This window comes from Protobothrops mucrosquamatus, unplaced genomic scaffold, assembly GCF_001527695.2.
Source record: "Protobothrops mucrosquamatus isolate PMUCROS unplaced genomic scaffold, P.Mucros_1.0 scaffold1313, whole genome shotgun sequence".
Classification (NCBI taxonomy): domain Eukaryota; kingdom Metazoa; phylum Chordata; class Lepidosauria; order Squamata; family Viperidae; genus Protobothrops; species Protobothrops mucrosquamatus.
Window position 1 is genome coordinate 106,295 of NW_015387514.1, and position 9,096 is coordinate 115,390.

At 38.8% G+C, this 9,096-nt stretch overlaps 1 protein-coding gene across 2 annotated transcripts in view; it reads right to left on the reverse strand.

Annotated features, from left to right (window-relative positions):
- Positions 1–9,096, reverse strand: part of APP (amyloid beta precursor protein) — a 103,181-nt gene that overhangs the window by 49,401 nt on the left and 44,684 nt on the right. The window lies entirely within an intron of this gene.

Consider the following 9,096-nt stretch of genomic DNA (forward strand, 5'->3'; position numbering starts at 1 on the left):
TAAAAAGATACTAAAAGCACAATTGCAACCAATTCTGAAAAAGAAAAATGTTCCATATGGCTACGCAAAATATTTAGCAAAAATCTGGAAAAAGGAACATAGGTTATCAAGGAAGTATGAAGACAATTAAGTATAGAAATACAGAGATGATGTTTAAAAAGCTAAAGTTTAGAATGAAATGAAATTGGCATCTGGCACATTAAAACATTTTTTTTAAAAAAAGTAAGCCAATGGAGGCAGTGGCAGCTAAGGGAAGGCAGAGTAGACACTGAGATGATTGGGATGGGTACTATGGTGGGATACATTGTGGTAGAAGCAGTTCAAGGAAAGCAGAGAAGGTGCTGGAGGATGGGCAGAGTAGAGGACATACCCCCTTGGATCGTGAAGGGAGGATGAGGAGGGGATATTGAAAAGACTGTGAGAAGACAGGTTGCTAAGTAAGAGTTGAGAGAGAGAACTGTATTCACTAGCCTTATATAAGCCCCATCAAATCACTCTGAGACCTAGACAGTTTTGTTTTGGCCAGAGCCTAGAACAAACAAAGAAAGTTCCAGGTTTTGTATCTGCCAAATCACTGTTATTCAGAATGTTTCAGCAGAACTTCCAGTGCGTGATCTGTTTGATGCAGAAGACAATTCTTCATTTCATGTCATTTCAAGGCACAAGATATGGAATGGAAGTTACAATAAATTTACAGTTGACTATACAGTCAACTAGTAAAGTGGAACTAAATAGCCATCTTTTGTGGATGATTTATTTTGGAGTCCTGAATTCAGCAGTGGAATAATACACTTGATAACTGAAGTGGCCCACTTTCAACTCTGTGATTCTGTAAATCATATCATTGGCAAAAATATACCTTTGATTATGCAGCAAAACTTCTTTTGAACTCATTCCCCATACTTTCCCCAAATACATCCTGGAGTCCCCAAATCACTCTGGATAGTGAAACAAATTTGTGGATAGTAGGTAAAGGAAATGAAGCAGGAAAGTGCATGTAGGAAAGTCCTAGTGAGCAAACTGAAGTTTCTCCATATAACACTGAATGAAGTACCTAGTATTTTCTGGAAGGTTAAATTTTCCAGTAAATATGACAGTTGCAATGAAAACATTTAACTGAAGCCATAGAAAAACAAATTTGAATAACTTGAGTATAGAGAAGGCAAAGAAATAAGAAACCAAGTAAATCCTCATGACATTCCAGATGAAACCTTCATAATCTGTTTTCTTCCTGATGCCAATATAAGCATCTTATATAAGATTTGAGAAATAATTTTTAAACAAATAAAAAAATACTGGGTTGGATCCAAATTTTTGTTTCGGGAACACAAGGTCTTCAATTAATTTAAGGAGACAGCACTTTATGGAGCAGAACTTTCCACTAGTAGGCTTTCTTCTATCAAGGGCATGAATGTTGGGGGTAGGGGGAACAGATATCTAAAGGAGACTACAAACCCTTTCCTTTGTGATATACATAGTGCAGTACCTCAAACAGGAAAAGGTTAAGGTTCCCAGCTCTGTATTGTGTAAAAGGATGTCCCAAACAGATACATTTTCTCAATTAGAATAAAATAGCAATGCTAATATATTACATGGGAATATCTGTTTCACTTATGGTTGCTTGATAAGCAAATGAGTTATTGCCTGCAGCTGTTATCATTCTTTGGCAAGTTTGGCACTCACAATTTATCTTAATTAAGAAATGATGATTAATGAAAAATGTATGTAAAGTAATACAAAGAAATAAAATAATTCTCTATTATATGCAGGCAGCAGCAACATGATGAATTCAAGTTCATACTTCTAAAGTTGTTCATACAATTGTTGTAAAAATTGTGAAAATCAGTAATAGGCTTTCTTATTTCAATTCTGTTACCTTCCACTTAATCAAACTTGTCTGAAACTTAATTGTAAAATAAGCCCAGCATTATACAACTATAGCATTGCCCTCTTTTCTTTTAGAGGAAGAAGAAAAACTTCCTGAGCTGGAAGTGCACAAGAAGCAAAATATGAGAACTGAAACTGGAAAGGTGGGAAGCAAAGAGCTACATCCTAAAAAAAGGAGCAGCAAAAGTCAAGACTTCCAAAGGATGGACAATAGGCACTAAGGATTCAAACCAAGAAATAAGCCAGAGCCTGATATAAAGAAATATGCATAGACACCCATATGGATTCCTATATTCTGTAACAGCTTACAGTATCTTCTGTATAAATATGACTTCAGTAAAGCTTGTATCTAAATATGCTAAATCCAAAGGTAAAATGAAACCTAAACATTTTATATTTAAAAAGTGAAATGGTGACTACAAAATAAATCCATTATTAAGTTACTCAGAGAACAAAAGGCGAAAAAAGCAACTACAGGAAAAAAACTAGTATAAACTAAACTACTTACAGGATATGAGGAAATAAAGTATTTAAAAAACAGTGACTCAAGCCTTGCTTATTTGAAATCTGATTCAGAATATGGAGTTTTTCTGATGCCCAAGGTGTGTTATATCTTTGGATAGTCTAGTCCAGACATGTCAAACACAAGGCCCGCGAGTCAAATCCGGCCCGCCATGTTGTTAGATTTGGCCCCCAGAGTCAGTCTTGAAACAGTGAAGGACCGGTCCATGGTGCCTCGGCCTGGCCCAGGCCAACCGGGCGCTGATCTACAACGCGGTCAGCCTTAGATCCGCAGCACTGCCCTGGAACCAGCGAGGGACCACTCCCGCCCCGCCCTCTAGGAGCGTGCACAGGGGGGGCCTGGCATCCCTGGGGACTGCGTTCTGAGCATTTCCCTTCCTTTTTTTTTGTAAGAGTTTTATTGATTTTTTACAATAACAATCTTATTGCCTGGTGTACAGCATGTTGTCTTGGTTCATGATTTTTTTTTTACAATCAATAATAGTTAATTAACAGTCAATAATAATTAATTTTTATATTTCCATAATTAGTATATCAATCGATAACATATTTCCTTGATCCTCTCTTATCCCAATAGTATTCTCCTTCTTCATTAAACAAATATAATTTTTAATATTTGATATTATTCATATATGATTAAATAAAAACATTTTCTTCTATATTTATACCAATAATAGCGTCCATATATAGCATTTTTTCTTATCAACATGTTATTTTCATAAAAGTCATCTTATTGATTCACCATATATCTTATTTTCATAAATCTTGTTTAAGCTCAATTTCTCCATAATATTCAAACAATTCTTATCATAATTTTCTCAATAATTAACATCTAAATATCCAAACTTTCCACTTAAATATATTATCCCGGTATTTTCATATTTCATATATTATAGAAATGCTATACTATTTATCATAACATCTACCTATAACATTTTTCTAATCAATTTATATTTCACTTCTATTTGTAAAAATTAATTAAATCACTATATATCCTTTTTCAAAGTTCTTATTAAGCCTAATTTCCCCTCAATATTTCAATCATTCCTTAATCCTAAATCTTTTCAAATTTAATTTGTCTTTAAAGTTCAAACTTTTCCTTCACTTTCATCATCGCAATATTTTTACATTTTGTATCTTATCAAAAAATACCATATTACTTATATCTCTTATCCCACTTATTCTAAAGCCCCTTTATAGCCAAAGTTATTTGTTTATTTAGCCATATTTAAACAAGTGTGTGTTTGTATAATATTTCATCTGGTAGGGTGAGTCAAGTCTCTTAAGCCTGTCTCTAATCTTCTTCCTTTGCCAAATTATTTTCCAAATTAATATTTTTGACTTGTCAAACAGTTCTTGTATTTTTGTAGTTGTTGTTAGGCATAGAGGATACATAATACATAAAATGTATGCTTTTTGTCTCCCAAACAGTGATTCTCCTAGCAGTGTCCATTTTGTTAAGTCTTCTTTCTTCTCAGGTTTATTTTGAAGTTCTAATGCATAAGGTATCTTTTCCATATTTATTGTTGTATCCAAATCTTGCAAGATTTTTCTTGTTTATATTAAGCTATAATTTCCTTCATTTGTGACCGCCAATTAAGTCCTTTTTTTCCTAGTTCACATTCTATTATCTGATTTGTTTATTCATTCTTTACCATCATTCTTTGAATGTTTTTTATTGTAAATTTAAATTAGAAGCGTATTCATGTTATCAAAATTGTGTTTAATCTCCTCGTGGTTTAGAGCTATTGTGATTTGTATCTGTCATAGCACTGCATAAATTTCTTCTTGGAAAAGTATTTGTCTTGTCTTGAAATGTTGCTTCTAGAGGTCTTTGATCTTTCCGGCTGAGTAGATATTAAGTGTGGCTTTCTGTCATTTTTTTGATGAATATGTCATATCCATGTTGTCTCCCCCTTTCGAGTAATCCGTCATAAGTGCCATAGTCTATGTAATTAGCCTTGTCAAGCTGGCCAGAACTCAAAATCCAAACAGTCCAATTTTGTATAGTTCTTGTCTTTATATACAATTTTTATAATCCATTGTAATTTTCAATTGTCAAGGTTTCAGTAAACTCAATGTTTTATAACAATTCTTTCTTTCAGGAGTCAATTGTCAACCAGTCAGAATTGCAATTCAGTATATTTAGCCACCTTAAATCCTTCCTGTAACTTTCCCTCCCAAAAATTAGTCATAGATCAAAATTTTTAAACAGTTCATAAATTTAGACCACAATAAAAGTATGTTTTCCTTCAAACACTTTCCTATCTTATAGCTGGCCCAATATACAATCTCTTCTTTGTTCCCTGGCAACTATCTTCTTAAAGGTTATTAGAGTTCATGGGAACAGATTTTTCTTTGTTTCTGGGCGTTGTCTTTAATGTGCTATATTCTAATTGTCCACTAGATGTCAGCAAATATTTGTTTTCCAGCTCTTTCAGATAAGAAGTTCTTATTGTTTTTCTTTTTTTTAATTTCCTCAAAATCCTTTAGAATATAATCTTAGCAGTTTGTTTTAGTTTCTAAGTTTGATCAGTTTGTATTATTTTAAATTTAATTTCAATATGTTTCTTTCCTACTTAAAGGTTAATTCATCGCTTCCATCTATGGGGGAATGGGAATGTAGTCCCCTCCCCTCACTTTCGGAGGTTTTTTGCTTTGGGGATCTTTCCCAGGGACTTAGTTGCAAAATAAGGGAGAGAAGATCAAATACTCTCACCAATTCCAAGCACGCTGTTCACCGTTGTTCTGGTTAGTGCTCTTGGACTTCAGCTGCAGGTAGCTTGGGCTAGACATTGATCTCACACTAGTCTTTCTCCTGTCGGGTTCGGAGGGCTTCCCCCCAGATCAAATGAAGCAATTGCCGTCGCTTTGTGATCAATGTGGCTCCCCTCCTTCATGGTCATCTCTTCGGGGCGACTTCTGACCCATCTAGGGTCCCCCTGGCAGGACAAAACTAGCTGTGGGGAGCGGAGGTCCGCTCTCGTGCAACCATGCGCTACGGGCACAAAACTGGAAGTCCCCTGAGTTTCCCTTCCACCCAGGATGCCAGCCCTCGCTGGCTCCAGGCAGTGCCACGGATCTAAGGCTGACTGCATTCCACACCAAGTTGTAGATCAGCACTAGCGCCTCCATGCCCTGCTTGCCGGCCTGGCCTCGCAACCTTCACTGGGACTGCCCCACCGAGTGGGAAAGCCACAGCTGCCAACGGCACTGCCACCGTCAACGCTTCCAATCTCTCCCCCTCCCTTCACCCCTTCCTGAGCATGGAGGAGACAGAATAGGACCCGTGCACGTGTTTGTGTGTGTGCACACATGGGGGGGTTCTCACCTCTTGCAGCCCCACATTGTGATATTGGGGAGGAAAAGAACGGGAGAGGTACAAAAAACTGCGATGGGGCTGGGGATGGGAGCTGAGGGGGGCAGGGCGCAATGCGATCAGTGGCACGTTGAGAAAAAGAAACAAGTACTCCAAAAAAATGGCTTTCATTAGTTTGCAGCCTGCCATTGCAGAAGGTATCTGTTGAGGGCATGGGACTGCAAGGGGTGAGACACACACACACACACACACACACACGGGAGGGAGGGAGGGAGGTAAAGAGGAAGGAAGGAGAGGCAACTTAGTTGGAGATACTCCATTTCAAAGGAGAAAGCAATTTTATGTTCTGTTTTGTCACAGACAGAATTTTGTTGGCAATTCAAGTTAACATTGGTATTCTTGAATTGTGAGCTCTTAGGAAAACATCCCCCCTTTGTATGTTGCAAGCAGGAGAATAGAGGACAAAGCATAGTGGGGAAAATATTTTCCTTTGGTAAAGTTCCAGTCTGAATTAGACCAAGGCAGGATCCCTACAGGAGAGCCCTTTTAAGGGTTATGTATTAATAGAAAAGCAAATAACCTACCTCTGCTCATAAAAGCTAAAGCTGTTGCACATAAAAAAAGGAGTCAACTATCACAGCCACCATTTTGATAGTTTTGCTCTACTGTTGTCTGTGGACGCCCCTACTAAATGCAAGCATGGGATAAACTGAGCCTGGTTTGTTCTCAGTCTTTTAAATGGCCACAGACTACTAGCAAAAGTGGCATTTGATCACAAGGCAAGGAGGCATCGAGAAATGTTTCCCCTTTTGCATTTGAGAATCCAAGAAGGGACAGGAAAGGAGAAAAGGAAAGAGGAAAGACAAAGAAAAAAAAAGGAAAGAGGGGAAGAGAGCAAGGAAGGAAAAAGGAAAGAGGGGAAGGAAGAAGAAAGAAGAGAATAAAGAAGGAAGGAAAAAGAAGAAAAGGAAAAGGAAGGAAGGAAGGAAGGAAGGAAGGAAGGAAGGAAGGAAGGAAGGAAATTATAATGAGAGAGAGGGAGGGTCTGAGAGAAGTCCTGCCTTAGCACTTGGCCACCAGCAGCCCTGCTGCCCTTTCGCCATCCCTTGTCCCCTTCTCCTGATCTCTCCTGGTGATCTCCCATCCTATTGCTCAGGATGCTTTAGTTACAAATCCGGGTCTGCTCGCATGGAGAGGGAGTGGACCTCCCTTTGACCCACACTTTACCCTCCCACACACACCATGAGCATCCTGGCCAAGGAGAGGAAGAACAGCAGCAGTAGCTTCGAGGAGGAGGTAAGTGCAGCAGGGCGCCCCCTTGGGAAAACAGGGCTGGGCTGTGGGGTCCCTGTGCCCTGGGAGCTCGAGGATCAGGCAGGGTGCTTGCCCTTCAATGCCTAGGGCTCCGGGCAGCCTACGCCAACATCCGAGGGTCCTCTGGGTGACCTGAGAAGGATAGCGAGGCTCTTCTGGTGGACAAGAGTTTGGCACTCACCCTGGTCTCACCTTCCTCTGCTGGAAAGAGTGGATCCCCCAGCCCCACCTGGACCACACAGGTGCCCCCTGACACAAGCGATGTGGAGCTGGCCATGCCCACCCCGGCCATGCCCCTCTGAGGTCAACCACAATCGTGATATGGCCCTCAGTGAAATCGAGTTTGACACCCCTGGGGTAGCCTTACAAAAATATATCAAAGAAAAGATTGGAAGCTTTCAAAGGTATTTTTAGCAATTAATTCTGTGTGCTTCATAAACAAATTAAGGCTAATACTATAGTTAACAGCAATATTAGACTATTTAAGAAGCTTAGATAATTCAATAAACTGGTTTATTTCAAATAATCATAACAAAAATTAACTATTCTTTATCCAGATACAGCAAGATAGTATTAATTAAAAAAAGAAAAAGAACTTTTTTCCTATTTTTTGTGACCACAGTGGAGAAAGAAGGAATATACACGATCTTAGAATAAGAATATATATATGCTTTTTAATCAGCAATATATATATATGCTTTTTAATCAGCAACATCTTTCCCTGTATACAGTGCTGGGATTCAAATATGTGAACAACCGGTTCTCTGTGTGGATGCCGCTTCCGGAAGTCCATTCTGGGCCTGAGCAACAAAAAATTAGCTACCGGTTCTGCCGAGGTGGTGCAAACTGGCTGAATCCCACCACTGCCTGTATATCTTAATTTCAATGAATTTCCTATGCTAATAGTTAATTCTTTTTATAATATTTTCTGATATTTTAGGATTTTTCCTCCCTTCTCACTGAATGTATTATTGGTTTCTCTCATAAATGTCACTTTTATTTTTTGATGTGAAAAGTTGCTTGGAGCCAAATTAAAATTATTACATCACAGAATGTCATACAAATATATGGAGTTACTCAAACAAAGTATGAAAAAGGATATTTAATAAAAATAGGTTGTAGGTAAAAAAAACTGCACTGAATGATTGCTGCAAAAATAAGTTGAAAAGAATAATTATATGATCTCTATGGATAAATAATAATAAAGAATAATGTCAATAGAACAAGGAACAGTAACAGACTGAGAAAACACAGAGCTATGTCAATTAAATTGAAAACTATATGGATTAGAAACAGGTGAAAGGGGCTAAATAAGGAGCCTCTGCCACAGTGAACTGAATTAAAACAAAAAGGGAGTAAACAATATGCATTGAAACTGAAGTGAAGGAATGATGGAGGACTATTCTGCAGGAAAAGGGAGCCTTTTCTCAGGCCAGTTTGGTTGTTATGTTGTTGTTGTTAATTGCAAAGTCGTGTCCGACCCATCGCAACCCCATGGACAACGTTCCTCCAGGTCTTCCTGTCCTCTACCATTTTCTGGAGTCCGTTTAAGCTCACGCCTACTGCTTCAGTGACTCCATCCAGCCACCTCATTCTCTGTCCTCCCCTTCTTCTGTTGCCCTCAATCTTTCCCAGCATTAGGTCCTTCTCCAGTGAGTCCTTCCTTCTCATTAGGTGGCCAAAGTATTTGAGTTTCAACTTCAGGATCTGGCCTTCTAAAGAGCAGTAGGGGTTGATCTCTTCTAGGACTGACCAGTTTGAACGCCTTGCAGTCCAAGGGACTCGAAGGAGTCTTCTCCAGCACCATAGTTCAAAGGCTTCAATTCTTTGGCGCTCAGCCTTTCTTATGGTCCAACTTTCACATCCATACATTGCAACTGGAAAAACCATGGCCTTGACTATACACACTTTTGTTGGCAGGGTGATGTCTCTGCTTTTTAGTATGCTGTCTAGATTTGCCATAGCTTTCCTCCCCAGGAGAAGTGTCTTTTAATTTCTTGACTGGAGTCCCCATCTGCGGTGATCTTGGAGCCCAGGAAAATAAAATCTGTCTT